The sequence below is a fragment of the Crocuta crocuta genome, unplaced genomic scaffold (assembly GCF_008692635.1).
Source record: "Crocuta crocuta isolate KB4526 unplaced genomic scaffold, BGI_CrCroc_1.0 scaffold222, whole genome shotgun sequence".
NCBI classification, from domain to species: domain Eukaryota; kingdom Metazoa; phylum Chordata; class Mammalia; order Carnivora; family Hyaenidae; genus Crocuta; species Crocuta crocuta.
The window spans coordinates 1,185,826-1,205,530 of record NW_027528806.1 but is presented as its reverse complement, the minus strand read 5'-3'; positions in this window follow the sequence as shown (position 1 = coordinate 1,205,530).

The following is a 19,705-nucleotide window of genomic DNA, read 5'->3' as shown; positions in this document are numbered from 1 at the left end:
GGAGGGTCAGAGAGAGAGGGAGTCACAGACTGAAACAGGCTCCAGGCTCTGAGCTGGCAGTCAGCACAGNTATATATATTTATATATGTATATACACAAGTATATATATATTTTTGAAGCCAGCCAGCAGTGCACAGGGCTTCAAATTCTCCATATCCTCACCAACATTTGTTCTGTTTTGTTTGTTTGTTTGTTTGTTTGTTTGTTTTTGGTAATAGCCATCCAAAAGAGTCTGAGGTAGTATCTCATTATAATTTATACTTTCACATCCCTAATGATTAGTGATGTTGGGCATCTTATGTGCTATTGGCCATTTGTACATATTCCTTAGGGAAATGTCCATTCAAGTTTTTTGGGCCATTTTTGAATTAAGTTGTTTGTTTTGTTGTTGTTGGATTTAAGGAGTTTTCTATATACTAGGGATATTAATCACTCATCAGATACATGATTTGTATTTTTTCCCATTCTGAAGAATACCTTTTTATTCTTTTGAGAGTATCTTTTGGTGCCAAAATTTTAAAATTTTCATGAAGTCCAATTTGTCGATCTTTTCTTTTATTGCTGTGCCTTCATTGTCATACCCAAGAAATTCCTGCTAAGTCCAATGTCATATGGCTTTTGTTCTATGCTTTATTTTAAGAGTTTTATAGTTTTAGGTCTTATATTTGTCTTTAATCCATTGCAGGTTAATTTTGTATATGTTAGATAAATGTCCAACTTCATTGTTTTGCATGTGAATATCCAGTTTTCCCAGCACCATTTGTTGAAAAGATTGTCCTTTCCCCCACTGAATAGTAATAGCACCCTTGCCAAAAATTATTTGACCATATACACCAGGATTAATTTGACCCCACTGGTCTATATGTCTATCTTTATGCCAGTCCCCAACTGTTTTACTTACTGTAGGTTTATAGTAAGTTTGTAAATCGGAGCCCTCCAGCTACATTTTCTTCAAGACTTTTTGGACTATTTGAGGTTCCTTGAAATCTCATATGAATTTTAGGATAGGCTTTTCTATGTCTGCAAAAATTGTCATTGGGATTTCGATAGGGACTGCACTGAATCTGTAGATCACTTTGGGTAGTATTGAAATTATAACAATATANTTAGTGTATAAAAATGCAATTAATTATTGTGTATCACACTATAAAGCTGTTTAACCACAGTGGATTGATGATCAGCATTCATTTTGTTTCTAGTTTATTTTCTTTTCTTTCCTGCTTGTTTTTTTTTTTTTTTTTGGACTGCCATAAAGAACATTGCTAGAAACATCCCTGTTTTCATCTACTGTTATGTTTCTTATTTCTATAAAATAGATTCCTAAAAAGTGGTGTTTTGTTTACCAGTTTTTACATAATGAATCACCCCAAAACTACTCATGAATTTAATATTTGGGCAGGGCTCAGCAGAACAATTCAGCAACTGCAGCTGGGGTAACTCAAATGGGGTTAAAGGATTCATTTCCAAACAGCTATTAGTTGGCAAGTTGTTGCTGGATGTTAGCTGGGGGCTCAGATGGGACTATTAATCAAAGACTTTGATTCCTTTCCCTGGACTCTCTGTGGACTGCTCTGCCTTCCTCACAGCATGGTGGCTGGTACTAAGAGCAAGTTTCCCACAGACCGGAAACAGGAACTGCTAATCTCTTTAAGGTTTGATTCTGGAAACTGTCAGTGTCCCTTCAACCACATTCTATTGGTCAATCAGTCATAGAGCCTATATGTAGATTCAAGGAAAGGGAACATAAACCTCACCTCTCAATGGGAAGAATAACAAAATAATATGCAACCAACTTTATAAGTAAGACTGGTAAGAGAAACAATATGTGCATTTTTAGTATGAATAAATACTCCCTAGATTATTTTCCAAAGGGATTCATTCATGCATTCAGCAAATATTTGAAAGACATTACTTGGCAGGCACTGTACTAGATATGAAATAAATCAGTGATCAAAGCAGGAAAGAAAACTGTCCTCATAAAGCTCAATTTTAGCGGTAGATAGATAATCAACCAATGAGTCAATCAATAGTGTGTCAGGTGGTGATAAATGCCATGAAAATAATAAAGCAGAGAAAGGAACTAGGGAGTAACTGGGAAGAGAGGGTAAAATTTTAAATGGGCTGGTCAGGGAAGGCTTCAATCCCAATTTAATAGAAAATAGCAAGTGAGGGGGGCTGGATTGTTAGCATCTGACTCTTGCTTTCGGCTCAGATCATGATCTCACCTTTTGTGAGATTGGGCCCCATGTCATGTTCTGCACTGACAGCACGAAGCCTACTTGAGATTCTCACTGTCTGCCTCTCTAAATAGATAGATAGGTAGGTAGGTAGGTAGATGATAGATAGATAGATAGATAGATAGATAGATAGATAGATAGATAGATAGAAGATATTTTAAAAAATAAATTTCTAAAAAATAGCAAGTGCAATGAAGGGGAGTATGCCTGAAATGTTCAAAGAACAGGAGCAAAAGCCAGTGTGACAAGAGAAGAGTGAGCGTGAGGGAGAAGAACACAAGTTAAGAGGTAAAGGTGGGTGAGTCAGATTGTGTTATAATAATTCATCCTCCTATACCCCTGTCTACTAGAGATGTTTATTGTATATATCCTATAAGCACATTTTTATTGGACATTTCCATGTTCTCTCTTGTGAACTGTCCCTCAAGATGAAGTAAAATATTAAAAGACATACATTCTCAATGAGAATTATTCATAGGAAATTCATCAATCAGTTTTCTATGAGGATGCTCAGAGAGTAAGATTCAAAGCAGGCTACTTTAAAGATATCCTGAAGTATGCTGTCCAAAGGCTTTGATATGAAATGTGAGTGACAGGGAGGTGGAAGATAAGAAGCAGTCCTGGACATGGTACATAAGAACAGTAGACATCCTAGAGTAAGACAGAGCAGAAGGTAGAGGAAGACATAGAACTTAATAGGGCTAACAGTCCCAGGAAAGACAAACTTCATCTGCTTCCAAAATTTTTATTAGGATAAACCTTTTTTTTTTTTTTTTTACAAATAGTTTATTGTCAAGTTGGTTTCCATATAACCCCCAGTGCTCATCCCCACAAGTGCCCCTCTCCGTGCCCATCCCCCCTCTCCCCACCCCCCACATCCATCAGTACTCAGTTTTTGTCAGCATTCAGGAGTCTCTCATGGTTTGCCTCTCCCCCTTTCCCCCACTATTTCCCCCTTTCCTCTCCCCCATGGTTATTAGGATAAACCTTAATGAAAAGTTTAACTTTGAAAGTTTAAAGTGACTGTTTTAATTAGTTTTAATTCTACAATAATTATTTTCCAAAGGAAGTCTTCAGAACTCCCAGATGCTTTCTTTACTCATGTAAAAATCCTATTCTTCATACTATGTTTTAAAAAGTCTTTGGGTTTTATACAGCAAATCCTTTTTTGCTAGTCTATAACAGAAAATATTTACTTTGAAAAAAAGTCTACAGTAAAATATCTTGGGTCAAAAGCTTTTGTCTAGTAGGGTTCTTCTACATGAAATCCAGTGAAATTATATTAGTGAGTTTCAAGTGACTTTCCATTAGGTTTGGGGAAAATGGCATTCACATCCTTTAACTGTTTAGTAATATTTGAACTTCTGACATCTTCAGATCCCTGATGTTGAAGTCCAAATGCTTTGAACAAAATATCATTAATTCAACTCATGAAGAGACTTAAATGGCCTTTTTATCATAAAGGAATATTATTGGTCATTTCCCAACCTCTGTCCTTAGTATATTATAAATTGCAGCTTGCAGAAGACCTGTTGGCTAAATATATTTATTTTTTTAATTTTTTAAGGTTTATTTATTTATTATGAAAGAGACAGAGAACGAATGCACTGTCAGCACAGAGCCCACATGGGGCTCGCATTCATGAACAGAACTTTGAGATCATGGCCTGAGCTGAAATCAAGAGTCAGACACTTAACCAACTGAGCCACCGAGGTGCCTCTTGGCTAAATATCTTTAAATGGACTTTTCTATCAGGATTTTGTCAGGAACTTCTTTGAAAAATTTTGCAAGCCAAAAGCTTAAGGATTCCCACACTGTCTTCATTGGTCATAATGAAGTAAAAAAAATGCATCAGATTTTCCTAAAGAGAAATCCACTTCCTAGGAATATTATAGGCACTCACATAAGCAGAATTCACTCAACTAGACCTCCCAGGACTTTTCAGTAAAATATTTTTATTCCAACGGACCTCTAAATGTGAGCACACAAGCTTTAAAGCTGGGAAAATATGTCTTTGTAACACCGTTCCCCACCCTGCAAGTGTGTGCACACATATGCACTCACATATTTTTCTAGCAGAGCTCTCTATAGTTTGTTGAAAACTCAGTAATCGTTGTCTTTGTCCTATTTACTGTCTTTTATCAATAATCTGATTAAAGACTGAGAAGGTATATTTATATGTATGGATGACAATGCTAAAAGAGTTTGATTATAGGACTTATATAAGATTTGGTGAACCATGAGCTGAATCTAATAAGGTAATATTAAATATGGCTGAATGTAACACCTGTACTTACATCTAGAAAATCAACTGCAACCTCCAGTTTCCAGTTCTGTTTGTAAGGAGCTTGGAAGTTGCCATTCCATCCTAATAATAAGTAATGAGCTGCACCAACTGAAAAATCAACAACTCTTTTTGGATCTGTAAGAGAGAGGAGGAAAAAGAGCAAACCATTGCACCCAATAGTGGAGAGACTGACAGGCAAATACAGGAAGCCATGGCATTCTGAGGTTCCTGCAGTGGAAAAACAGTATCAGGGTGGGAATATCTGAACTGTGATGAATTGCTGGAGGCTCAATGAAGACAACTCAGTTCTTATGAAAGAGGCATGTAGGTTTTATTTAATTATGGACTTGCTCTATGAAACGATGTGATATGATTCAAAATGGTAAATAAATTCTTAGGTTTCATTAATAAAAAAGAGTAGTATCCTTATCCAAGGAGGTAATTTTCCCTTTTCCCCTGGTCAGAACATATTTATAGCATTTTGTCTATTTTTGGTGTCATATAAATAAGATGTTTAAAACCTATTCAGTTACTGAAGCATATAGTTCAGTCGTTCTCAAACTTTGTTGCACAATTGGAATCCCTTGCTTAGCTTTTAAAAATCCTAATGCTTAGGCTGCATCCTGCACCAATTAATCCATTTCAAGGGATGGACTGAAGGCAATAATGGTTTTTCTAAAACTCCCTAGGTGATTCTAATGTAAAGTTTGAAAACCAGGACAATAGATATCACTCTCTTCTATCCATTGGCCATCTCCCTTTCTCCCGTTCTCTATTTTTCTTTCTTTCTCTGTCTTCCCTTCTTTCTATTTTTCTATCTTTCTTATCTTTCCTTCTTTTTCTTTTTTCTTTCTCCCTCCCTCACCTTCTCTCTCTTTTTTTTCTTACATTTGGGTCCCCCAAAGTTTTCCTGAACTACTTATTAATAGTCTAAATAGGTTTCTAGATTCTAGGTTTGCTTTAGTTTAATCCATTCTCCCGTTACCTACTGCTAGGGTGATCTGACTAAAAACCAGATGTAATCAAGTTGCTTTCCTGCTTAAAATACTTCAGTGACTACCCATGGTGCTCAGTATGAAGTTCAAACTCCATTAAACACACAAGATTCTTTGTGGTCTCGACCTGGTTTATAATCTACAGATCCTTCTCTAGTCTCCTTTCCCAGAATTATACCACATGCTGTTTTCATTCCTGCCATATTTCACCAGAATGTGTCACACTGTTTTTATATCACTATGCTTTTGCTATTGTTCAGTCCAAACATCTCTCTTCCTTCAAGTCTCAATTTAGATAACACTTTGAGAAAACAAAATGTCTTTGATGAATCTGCTATATATTCTATAGCATGTAGTGCATACTTTTATTTAGTGCTAATGATGCTAAAACATCTTTTCCATTACAGTCTAAACTTTTTGAATTTAGTGTTTAATTCTTATCTGCCTTTGTCAAAACTTCAATAGTACAATACCAACACAGAATACCTCAAAAAACGTATGTGGATTGTACGAATGAATGAACAATGCTAGCCCCTAGCTTTGTGGGACATAGTAACCAATTTTAAATGTGTAAAAGAAAAAATTGTTCCATTTGTTTACAGAAGACTCTAGAACAAATGAGTAGAAATTACAGAAAGCATATTTCTGTTCAAACAGAGTTTGAATGTATTTTTCACCAAAAGAAAGACAGATGAAGAATTTCTAAGATTCCTTCCAATTCTAAGATTTTTTTTTTAATTTTTAAAATGAGCATTTGGTAAGCAAATCATAAAAGATCTTTTAGTCAGAGGAACTACTGTCCAGGATGACCGAATGCCAAAGTAGAAAAAAAATTGGTCATTAAAAAAACCATTGTATATCTAGCATTAAGATCAGGGCACTAAACATACTTAGAAATAAGTTCCACTGCTATGCCAGGCTGCTACTGAAGTTCCAAAACTCTGGTAACGTTCTGAGAGCAAGTGGATCAGAGAAAAAAATACCCAGTATTTATACCAACCTCCTACTCTAAACCCTAAAAGCGTTATGCATTGATAATGGTTAATTATGACAATCGAAATATAAAATAAAATAATTTCTATTCTGACTTTTTTACTGTCCAAGAATAGCCATCCTTTCCAATAAAAGAAAACCCAATAAATTGCATTTAGAAAGAGCAACTCAATAACCCAAGCAGCTCCTGGCTGCCACCAAAAAGATCAGAGGAGGCTATTATTAGAAACTTGGGAAAGACATATTAGAAACCACAGAAAAGACCTTGAAGATTTAAAAACTCAAATAGTTTCCATCCGGGTTTAAAGCCATAATCAAATCTGCCCAAAAATTGAAGACATGGGGAAAAAATAAATCAGACATAAGAGTAGTAAATAAGAAATACAGAAAAGAAAATCCTTAGAAAATGTTGATGTAGATACTGAGTAACTAAACGTAGGAAGTACAGAGGGCAGTTTTTTAGGGAAAACTGCAGTTCACTTTTTCTGACCTATAAAGTTCTTTCTGTACATCACACAAAAATTGAAGAGTTTTCCTAGCAAATAAAGCAAGAACAACGCTTTGCTTCACCATAAATATCTGTATGGTAAAACAGAGATAACAAAAGATTTTAAAACAGCCAGGCCCTAAAAGAAATTTGTGCTTAGCTGCTCCCTAAAATTCAAAAAGGACATTTCAAATAAGCAAATTGTGACAATGTCGCCAAAGGACCACAGAACATTGTCAGAGGCTTCTAGATGAGCCTATATCTCTCCACAAGGTGGCTTTACCTTGCCTTCACGTATTGGGCTAGTTATCAAGCCCCAGAAGCTCTCTTCTACGAAAGCTTGTCCTCTAATGGTGAAAAATCTCACTAAGAGGTGTAGCATTCTTGCACATTCACCAAAAAGTGCCTTGCAAATAGTCTGTTTTCAATAAAAGCTTGAAGAATGGATGAATGAAAAAAAATCAACTGAAGTAAATGGATGTAATCAGGCGCCCCAGTGCCCTCTCCTTTTATGCACATTTAATACTTTTAGATACAATTATTTTAGAATTCAAATCCTCCAGCACAGAAAAATTATAATACAATCCCTAGAATATCTCCATTAGCACATCGTTGAAAATTGCCTTCTGATGGGGCGCCTGGGTGGCTTAGTCGGTTAAGCGTCCGACTTTCGCTTAGGTCATGATCTCGCGGTTCGTGGGTTCGAGCCCCGCGTCGGGCTCTGTGCTGACTGCCAGCTCAGAGCCTGGAGCCTATTTCAGAGTCTGTATCTCCCTCTCTCTCTGACCCTCCCCTGTTCACGCTGTCTCTGTCTCTCTCTTAGAAATAAATAAAATATTAAAAAAAAACAAAGAAAATTGCCTTCTGAAATCATTCAAAATAGAAATTATTCAAATACAGGAATTCTACTATATCTTAAAAATTATTCTTGAATTTTGTTACTCAGCCTCCTATAACTTAAGACAATGCTAGTGGACCTGTAAAATCTGCACGTTTTGTCAAGTTCTTTGTCTTCTTGTAGACATGATGAATTTTCACTAACCCTTCTGAACACTTTCCCCAACCTGGGCTCCTCTTGGAATCAATGAGAGTACTTTTCAATTTATCTGGCCCTTAATTAAGGCTGTAGTCATGATCATGAATGTACTTTTCCTCTAGCTGATATAACTGATCTTTACAGAGTGTCTAATATTTTTTATTAAATGGACAAATGGATTCCCAAACTCCGTCCCTCCAGTACTTGCAGCATACCATTAGATAGAATGATTCTCCTTATGTATCCTGAGTTCCCTTCTCCTATCTTGATCGCATGTACACCTTAATAAACTTCCATCAAAACCAAGGCTATAAAGGAAGATGAGCAAGACAGAACACATGAAATTCTATTTAAGCTTACAAGCGTGTTTTCCATTATCTTCACAGACATTTCTTTTATGGACTGGCTGCTTTAAAATCCTTTGCTTTGGGGCTTGGAGAGTGTCTTAAAATACAAATATTTGTGGTGAAGGAAAACAAAGTCATACAGTTTTACAGTCAAAATGCCTCCCTGGACATTGTAAGCTTATTTATGGCAAACAGTTCTCCCCAGTGTGAGGAAAGAGGCAAGGGCATGAGGTACATCACTAAAATACTGAAGGATAAATAGCCCAGCTCTACATTATATTCACAGTCACTAGCATTGCTGCTCAGGGACACTTAATTCCCCACCAGCAGTTTGCTAATGATCTTCCTACCTTACCTTTTTCAAAGATCTATAAGCCCCCAAACTACACTAGGATCCCACATTAGTTGAGGATAAGATAGAAATTATGAGCAACTGAACTACAAATGAACTCGGGGGCAACAGCCCCTTTACTTCATCCCACTTTAAGATATTCTTTAACCACTGCCTTTGGCCACTGCCAAAGCTATTAAGCTAAACTTACACCATCCAGACAACCTTGTTCCCCAAGCTGCCAGTCTGGACAATTGTGTCCTGTTCTGCCTCAGCAACCTCAGCTCCCAGCATAACTTGCTAACCATTAAATTGTTCCTCTTAATACCCCTTCAGGGGCCAAATCCAGGCTGCAGGCAATGTAAAGCCAGTCTATTGGAAAGAGTTGAATACAACAGAAGGCAAACTGGCTCAAGGTCAAAAAAAAAAAAAAAAAGGAACAGAAGACAAAGGCTACAAAAGACAGTGATTACATTCATATGTCACTTTTGTAGTTCTTTTCAGTCCTTGTTCTCAAAATTGTAAAAAAAAAAAAAAACCAACAACAACAAAACCCTCATGTTTTAAAATGACTCCATGGCTCCCTTTATTCTTTAATTTAGAATCCTAGTTCCACACATTCAGAAACTACAACATGGTGATGAAATGCAAGGTATGTAGAGTATATATGTGTATATATATTCCAAACATTTTAAGAGATTCCAGAGGCAAACGACATACTACATTGCACCATGCATGTTAAGACAGAGGAATCTCTATGATAGAGTATGTCAATTAAGTACATTATTGACTTATCCTCAGTCAAAGCTAAACACAAGTTGTAGTATGTTGGGAAATATTAGAGCATTTTCTTCTTAACAAAAAGATATGGATACAATCTTATCCAGCAATAGAAATGAAACTCCAAATATATAATTATGGTTAAAGAACAGAGAAAACTAAAAATTAGTTTTAGAGAAAACTAATTACCTGATAAGAACATCTAAATTATTACCTGAATTTCTCATCCTATTCTTTCTTCTCATTCATCATTTTTTGCCCATCACCATTAAACCCTCTTCTAAGAAGCAATTATCATATGGTTCCAAGTTTATGCTACAAACTTTTCAGATATTTTCTCTTAGAGAATTTTTTTTTTGTGGACCATGTGTTTCATGTAGCACTCCATATCTGAGTTAGAATTAATAAAAAATTGGGGCGCCTGGGTGGCTTAGTTGGTTAAGCGTCCGACTTTCGCTTAGGTCATGATCTTGCAGTTCGTCGGTTCGAGCCCCGCGTCGGGCTCTGTGCTGACTGCCAGCTCAGAGCCTGGAGCCTGTTTCAGAGTCTGTGTCTCCCTCTCTCTCTGACCCTCCCCTGCTCACGCTGTCTCTCTCTCTCTCCTAGAAATAAATAAAACATTAAAAAAAAAAGAATTAATAAAAAATTATTTTAAAAGAACTTGAGTATGATGCTAATAATGAGAGAAACTAGTCAAGTAGTATCTGAGAACTCACTTTATTATCTTTGCAATTTTTATGTAAATTTAAAACTATTCCAAAATAAAAAGGATATTTGAGAGACAGAGACCTCAGTTATGCAGACATGGAATCAAATGCTGGCCCACTTTTACCAAGATGTGACAAGAGGTAGATTACTTTTATTTTCTTTAACTGTTTTTTATTTTGTTTTGACATCAAGGAATAGTAGACTCATAAAACGAATTATGAAACATTGCTTTTTCTTTATTATCAAACAATTTGCAATAATATATTTATTACAAGCATGTATTAATTCATAGTTTTTAAAATTGCAGGAATTATTATTAGATAATAATGTAAAGTATACACTATAATAAAGTATGGTATGAGAGTATAATTAGTGGTCCTGACAAATCTGTCCAGACCCTCATCAACACCAGAGCAACAAGTACTGACAAACAATTTTATTGAATAAAAAATCTCTGTGTCCTAATAAACACTAGAATTAATATTCATACTACCAAACTACTTATTATTCCATCTAGACAGACACAGCTACCCAATCCACAAGCATGAGAAGCTGAGAGAAGGTGAGATATCTCCTCTTCTTCTAGTGTCTAGTTGATACCACACTAATTCCCCAGACCACAGTGGTAGCTCTCTAGTTTCCTTCCCTATTAAATACAGGGGTTGGGTCAGATTGTCTCTAAGGTCCCTGTATGCAACAATGACCTATGGCAATGCCTGTGTACCCTGGGCTCTCTCTGTCAGAGTCCAACATTCCCAGGACTCTTGGCTTCACCTATCTCATGTTCTCAGAGCTAGAGGTCATCTTAAGCAATCTCCTTTAGGGCCAGGATGACTCATCTCAGTGACTGAAGAAAAAGCAATGCAGTCAGTTAGGCCACTCTATGGAACAAAATTTTCTTAATGTTAGGAAATAAGTAGTTTTGCCCACTAACTTATCTTAGCTTCTATTTGGGAAGACTGTACTCTATGCCTACTTATCTTTCAAATCTTAGCTGAAGCATCATTTTTTTTTAAAGGAAGTATCCTCAGTCCTCCATGAGTTTGGTACCTCTTACATTTAAGTTTTCATGGTTTGGTACCTCTCCTACAGAGTATTTATCAATCACAGTCACATTTTTACATTTATTTGCATGAGTATGCAATCTTTCTCCCTCTAAACTAAACTCTATAAAAACAAATATTGTCCCTATCTTTTAAAAAGTTTTTAAACGTTCATTTATTTTTGAGAGAGAGAGCATGCACATGCATGTGAGCAGAGAAGGGGAAGAAGGAGAGGGAGACACAGAATCCAAAGCAGGCCCCAGGCTCTCAGCTGTCACCACAGAGCCCAATATTGGGCTCAAACTCACAGACTGGACCGGGAGATCATGATCTGAGCCAAACACAGACATTTAACCAACAAAGCCACCCAGGTACCCCTGTGCCTATCTTTTCATAACCATCTTATTACTAGTTATAATTAAGTTTAAAATCTTAAAATTTTTAATCTTTAAAATAATGTTTAACTCTTGCCACATTAAGAAAAATTTTATTGTTTTCCTCTCAAAGCAACAAACAAAAAAACAGAGCTAACAGGGATGGAGTGACACTCATATACATCTTTATTGGAGGTTTATTGGAACTATAGAGGAATTACAAACTTGGGTTGAGGTTGCATTTCTACCATTAACTAGTTTTATGAGTAAGTGTTGAAAAGTATAAGGCCTTAGAGTCAGATAGAACTGGTTTTAAATCCTGACTCTGACAAATAAGTTGGGTAACTTTGGACAAATCCCTCAACCTCTTTGAGCCTCAGATTTCTTCTCTATAAGTGGGGGAAGTAAAAAGGGAAGTTACAATCACAGCAAGAAAGGAAAAGAACATCCAAATGAGTTAAATAAGGAGAATTTAATGAAGGGATTATTAACAAAGGTATGGACAAGGTAAAGGACGTGAATAAACATTGGTGGAGCATTCCAGATCTACCAAAGCAGAGTCATAGCTTCCTCTGCTCTCTTCCCTCCTAACCCCAAATTGGCTGGAAAAAGGAAAAATTTACCTAACCCCAGAGAAATATATGTAATAAGTAATGCTGTAGCTATAGCAGAGGACCTTCCAAAGAACAACACAGCCATGACCAACATGTAGCCTGGTAAGTAAGGAGCAAGGAGGATAAAGACCACTTCCTCTCTCACCCATCACTCTCTGATCTCTGGCCTATGTGTTCTATTGGCAAAGGAGTCTAGTTAATGAGGTATACAGAGGGAAGCATCTTAGCACACAGAAGCCAAAAAAGAGATCTGAAGAGCAGACTTTAAGGGCAAACAGAGAAGACCTAGCACAAATCCCTGCCAATATTTCACAGAATTGAGAAACTAATGAAATAAGGCACTATTCATGAAGGTGTCCAGCACAACATCAGCCACACAGAAAGCAATCAGTTAATGTGAATTCCCATTCCACCGTAACTGAGCAGAGCCTTCATGTCGCCAAAAGTAAAATTAAGAAGTTGTAATCACAGAGAACTCCATGGTTCCTTCAAACTCTAATTGCTACAACTATGCCCCAACTCTTCTTACTTTTATAAAACAGAACCCTCATTTCAGTCAAGTTCTTCCTGGGCTAAAGAGAAGTCCCCATTTGGTTGTTTAACAGTACTTGAGAAACCATCCTGCAACGGAAACTTCTATACCTAACAGAAAGCTTTCCACTAGAAACCAAGAGTAGAAAATTAAGATTGTGGTAGATAGAAAATTTACAAAGTCATCTCAGCTAAAAGAAATTACTCATAAAATATTTTCCCTATTTCATCAAAGCCTGCTTCTCCCTTAGCAATATGCTTTTTGACTCTAATACCTTAACAGAAGCTGAGTAACACAATGACTGAACCAGAGTGACACATTCTAATTGCATGGACATGTATCTAGAATAACATGATTGGATTTATCCTATTGAAGTAAGTTGAGACCAGAAAATTAAAAAGGAAAGCAAGTCCATGTTCTTGGGTAGAAAAGAGAGCAGAAGACACAAAGAGAAGAGGAGTAAGTCTTCTCTAGTCCTTACTCTAAGGAGTAAGTAAGAACAATTGCTGTTCCCTCTAAGGAATGCTCTCTTCAACAACCTACCTGAAACTCCCTAAAATATCCACAAATCTAGCTCCCTCAAGTTTTACACGTCTGCTCAAACATCACCTTATCATATAGGTCTTTCCTAATCACCTTATCCAAATAGCAGCTCTACCTTATTACTTTATCTATGACCTTAATTTTTCTTCACATTACTTATTTCCACAAAATATATTTTGTCTGTCTCTACTTATTTAACTTCCATAAAATCAGGGACAGTGTCTGTTTTGTTCCCAGAGTCTATAACTGTCCCAGTAAATAATGAATAATCAAAACATATTTGTTCTTGACTGTAGACAGGCAAAGGGTATCAAGGAAAAAGGATTCTATGCTTTTGGTTGCAGAATACAAAATATGACTATAAGAAACGTGATTTACTTTATTTTTAACACATACACACAGTCACATACACAGAATCACATACACACACATCAAAACTTATCCATACAAATGTGTATTGTCCTTTTAAGGTATTCAACTTTGGTAGCTATACACATATTCTCATTAAGTTGCCATTACTTAAAATTTGTCAGAGTTCCATTTTATTAAAGACATCAGATCTTTTGAATGTGTCAGTTGTAGCAAAAACTCATCCTCTAAAAGTGAATTTTATTTTCTTACATAATCCAAAATGACTCCAAGTAAGAGATGGCAAGTAACGTGGATAAGCAGGTTGGGTGATATTGATAGTGGACATTAAGGATTACATTAAACTTTAAGGATGATTATGAAGTAATAAGAGCTCAATTTTTCAGAAGTTGGATCTGGAGACAAATATCTCATAAAAGGAGCTACAGACATTTTTACACAGGGGTCATCTCCTGAGAATCAGTGCACTATCCTTCAGAGAAACAACTCTGAGGGAAAATTGCCACCTTAATGCAAATATTCTAACTGAAATTTCAAAAATGATCTCATTGTCCCCTCCCTCATAGATGAGTCTCAGATTTTCTTCCCTAAAGAGTTAAACGGGAATTTAAAATGAACAATTTCCATGATTTTCACTCCTCTAGAACTCTTGGAAGGCACATATAAAGTACACACCCTTACACTGTTTTCAATTTTGGGACATTATTTTCCTTCTCCCTAGAAATGTAAATCTGTGTCAGGGGACTCATGATTAGGTCCTGCAATGAGGTATATCAGTGGAGAGTAACTCCAATAAAATAAAAACGATCTCTTGTGTTTATAGATATTCACAGTTTACACCACAACTTATAAAATGAACCAAAAACAAAACAAAGAAAAATGGTTTCTGACCCTATGAGGTTTCTGGGAAGTATTAGCACTTGATGTGAACCAAGCCAAACTGGGACATCCCAACTAGTCACAAACGCACACCATGTTTATCACAAAGTCAAGACAAATCCTTGGATAGCCCAAAACTTGAAAGTCCATAAACTAATGATACACAAAATTCTTGGCTTGGTTATTAAATAACAGCATGGATATCCAAATAGTTTCCAGAAAGTAGATCCATTAGATTAAATGATCATTTGATCTTTTTTCCTAAAACCTACCATCAAATGTAAACAATGTATGGTACATGTGGTCCCTATAGACATGAGGAAATGCTTTTTTAAAATAGCCCTTTTTAAGGTCTAGTATCCAAAATCTATAAGGAACTCACCAAACTCCACACCCGAAAAACAAACAACCCAGTGAAGAAATGGGCAGAAGATATGAACAGACACTTCTCCAAAGAGGACATCGAGATGGCCAACAGACACATGAAACGATGCTCAGCATCCCTCCTCATCAGGGAAATACAAATCGAAACCACACAGATACCACCTCACGCCGGACAGAGTGGCTAAAATGAGCCAGAGGACTCTAGATGCTGGTGAGGATGTGGAGAAACGGGCACCCTCCTACACTGTTGGTGGGAATGTAAACTGGTGCAGCCCCTCTGGAAAGCAGTGTGGAGGTTCCTCAAAAAATTAACAATAGAACTCCCCTAGAACCCAGCAATAGCACTGCTAGGAATTTACCCAAGGGATACAGGAGTGCTGATGCATAGGGGCACATGTACCCCAATGTTCATAGCAGCACTCTCAACAACAGCCAAAACATGTAATGAGCCTAAGTGTCCATCAACTGATGAAAGGATCAAGAAGATGTGGTTTATCTATACCATGGAATACTCCATGGCACTGAGAAAGAATGAAATCTGGCCATGTGTAGCAACATGGATGGACCTTGAGGGTGTTATGCTGAGCGAAATAAGTCAGGCAGAGAAGGACAAATACAATATGTTTGCACATCTAGGAGGATTAGGGGGAACTTAACGGAGGACCATGGGGGAGAAGTAGGGGAGAAAATAGTTGGGGAGAGAGAGGGATGCAAACCATGAGAGACTCTTGAATGCCGAGAACAAACTGAGGGCTGATGGGGGTGGGGAGGAGGGGAAGGGGGATGATGGGCCTGGAGGAGGGCACTTGTTGGGATGAGCAGTGGGTGTTATATGGAAATCAACTTGAGAATAAACTATTTAAAAATAAACAAACAAACAAATAAATAAATACACATTTCAAAAAAAAATAAAGACCATTTACGAAAAGCCCACAGGTAAAATTATAATCAGTAGGAAAACAAAAGAAAGCTTTTCCTCTAAGATCCAATATAAGACAAGGATGTCCACTATCACTACTTTTTTTAATGTTCATTTATGTATTTATTTTTTTTGAAAGAGAGAGAGAGCATGTGGGGATGGGGGCAGAGAGAGAGGGAGAGAGAGATTCTCAAGCAGGTTCCACACTGTCAGCATACAGCTCACCGTGGGGCTTGATCTCACAAACCATGAGATCATGACCTGAGCTGAAGTCTAGATTCAGAAGCTTAACTGACTGAACCACCCAGGCACCCCCACTCTCGCCACTTTCATTCATCATAGTATTAGAAGTACTAGCAAGAGCAAGCATACAAGACATAGAAATAAAAGGCATCCAAAATTAAAAAGGAAACAGTAAAATTATCTCTGTTTACAGATGACATAATATGTAAAATTCCCTTAAGATTCCACCATACAAAAAACCTGTTAGCATAAATGAATTCACTAACTTATGAAAATATTTTAACAGCAAAATGTATTTGTTTGTGCATGTACACAACACACACACACACACACACCACAGTATAAAAGAAAAGATTGCTAAATTTGATTTTATTGGAAAGGTATAAAAACAGCTTAATGTGGGAGAGTATATTAGCAACAGAGGGCTTTTTATATTTGTAGGACCTCCTATAAAAAAAAGAATAGAGTGCTCAACAGAATAGAAAAAAAATGGCTAGAAACTTGAGTAGGAACATCATGAAAGAAAAAAAAAATCCAAGCAATCAATAAGTATATGTTAATATGTTCAACCTCATGCCTAATCAGACAAATACAAGTCAAAACCAAAATGAGATTCCACTGTACTCTGAACCAATTAAGAAAATTTTAAGTCTGAAAACAGCAGGAAATGGGGGCAAGTGGAAAGTCTCACACTATACTGCCGGAATTCAAATTGGTACAACTACCCAGGAAAAACAGTAGATATTATCTACTAAAACTGAATATATACATATCCTGTGGCCCAGCAATTCTACCCCTGGGTACATTCCCTAGAGAAAGTCTTGCACAGTTGCCTTAAAATACATATACAAGAACATTGGTAGCAGTCTTATCCTTAACAACCCCAAATTGGAAACAATAAGGTATCCATCAACAGTAGAATGAATAAGTTTTAGTATGTAGCAACAATGCAATACTACACACAGCAATAAAAATGAATAAACACTATATATAACAAGATGGTTGGCTCTTAAAAACAAAATATTAAACAAAAGAAGCAAAGATGATAATAAGATAAAGTAGGAATCTATTTTTTTAAAGTTTAAAAATATGCAATACTAAAATTATTACTATTATTTAGCAATGTATACCATTCAAGTAAGCTTTTCAGACTATTTAGTTATAAGCAGATCTAAAAGTTTGGGGTGGGGGTTGTTTTGTTTTGTTTTACATTTTGCACACAAGGGAAAAGATACCTAGAGACTTATTCAAATATTTATTCTTTGTAGCTATACTTTGTAGAAAAAGAAAATGATTAGGTAGTCATTCTAGTCTCGACATATAAAGATGAGAGTCTGGTTAAAGGTAGATTTTTTTAAAAAATAGAAAAATTCATGGTTTTAAGTTTATTTATTTTTGGGAGACAGAAAGAGTGGAAGAGGTAGAGAGAGAGAGAGAGAGAATCTCAAGGAGGCTCTGCATTGTCAGCATGGAGCTCAATGTGGGACTCAAACCCCGGGAACCGTGAGATCATGACCTGAGCTGAAATCAAGAGTCCAACACTTAACTGACTGAGCCACCCAGGTGCCCCATAAAGGTAGTAGATTTTTGACTGATAGTCAAATGAGAACCAAACTAATGGGTAATCAATTTCTAATAGAAACTTTAATCTCATTAAAATCCATTCGAAAATTGTTCAGAGGCTCTATCAGGAACACTAATCTTCACCAAGAAAGTTGTTATAAATTACATGATACAGAAAGGTTCTACTCCAGACCAGAGTTGGGAATTTTTCTTTTACAGTACATAATGTACAAAACTAAAAGAAAAGTAAAGCAATCGCTGCCATAAAATGCAGGACAGCAGTTACCTCACAAGGAAGTGCTGCCTGAGAAGAGACACAACGCTTCTAGAGCACTGTTCATGTTCTCTTGTGTAACTGCAATTACATGTATGGCTCTTTTACTTTACTTGCTCATTAAATTGTTTTTCATTGAAGTGTTATTCACTAAACTGTTTGGGGTACTTTTCTAAGTATGTATTATATATCTCACCTTCAAAGAAGATGATAAAATAAAGGGTAGATGAAAATCTGAGGCACAGAGTGATTAAGTGATTTGTATATTTCACACTCACATGAAATATATTACATGAGTACCAAACTTTATATGAGAGAGGCTTAGCATAAAGCTGCCCTCTCTAATCTTCTAAAAGGCCTTCACATTCCTCCCCATTCCACAGTGATTGTTTCCGTCATCTGTTCTCACAGAACTCATTGTTTAGACGTCTCACTGGCAATTAACTATGAAATGTCTCACCACCATTCCTATACTGTTATTTAGCCTTTCACACTGTATGCTGTGTCTTCTAGTTTATGACATGGGGCACAGTATCCTCTTGATATACATTTATTTATAAGAAGCAATACAGAATCTAAGTGTGAATCCCACATCAGAACACAGCACGTTAAAGCAGTATTCCAGTATTTATTATCGTCATTTCTAAAAGGTTTTTCTTGAATCCAACTCTGAGTGCTGGAAATAAAGGCACATGACCTTCTTCCAAAAGTTAGAAAACTCTCCTACTCTTTCTACAAACACAAGGACTGGTGGCCCCAGGAAAGCCCTTGTTATCCAATTATGTGACAGCTCCTCTACAGACTCAATAAGGACTTTGAGGCTTAAAAATTGATGACCAAGTTCTATGCAGGGGAAAAAAAGCAATATTTTGGAATCTGATGTAGAGAGAGCACACAATTACTTTATCCGCACTATCATTATGAGGGATGGACTTAATTCTGATCATGAACTGTTTTCCTGATACGCATTACTTTGCAGTTTCCGCTGAAAGCACAAAGTCAATCATTCTTTCAACAAAAATTTAAGTATCTGCTACGTGCGTGTTACCATGCCAAGACATAATGATATGACATCCTGAATTTTCTTTTCTTCTCCTGCCAAACATATTCTTATTTACTGATAGTAATTATTAAGGCATAAGTTAGCAAATGGTCCTTTTCTTTGTAACATGATATTGCAAACAAGACATCAAAATATAATAGCTCTGACATTTCAGAGTGAAGTGCCAGACCAAGATGCAAATTTTTAAAGGTGGCATTTTAAAAAAATTGTTTATAAAACTTTGGAATCCCTCACTTGTAACTAAGGCATAAAAGACGAGGGAAGAACAGAGCTCGGCGAGAAAGATTTCCTCAAAGGATACCCTCCCTCTTTTTCTCCATGAAAGAAATGTGGGAGAAGTGCTAGCTCTTAAAATGAAGTCTAATGAGGGGCGCCTGGGTGGCTTAGTCGGTTAAGCGTCCGACTTTCGCTTAGGTCATGATCTCGCGGTTCATGGGTTCGAGCCCCGCGTCGGGCTCTGTGCTGACTGCCAGCTCAGAGCCTGGAGCCTGTTTCAGAGTCTGTCACTCCCTCTCTCTCTGACTCTCCCCTGCTCACGCTGTCTCTCTCTCTCTCTCTCTCCTAGAAATAAATAAAACATTAAAAAACATTTTTTTTAAATGAAGTCTAATGAGAGGGGCTTCAATGATATTTATGACTCAGGGAGGATTTCTTAAGATTTCTGTAGAGAAAATTCTTGGCATTCTATGAATCCACCCCTTTCT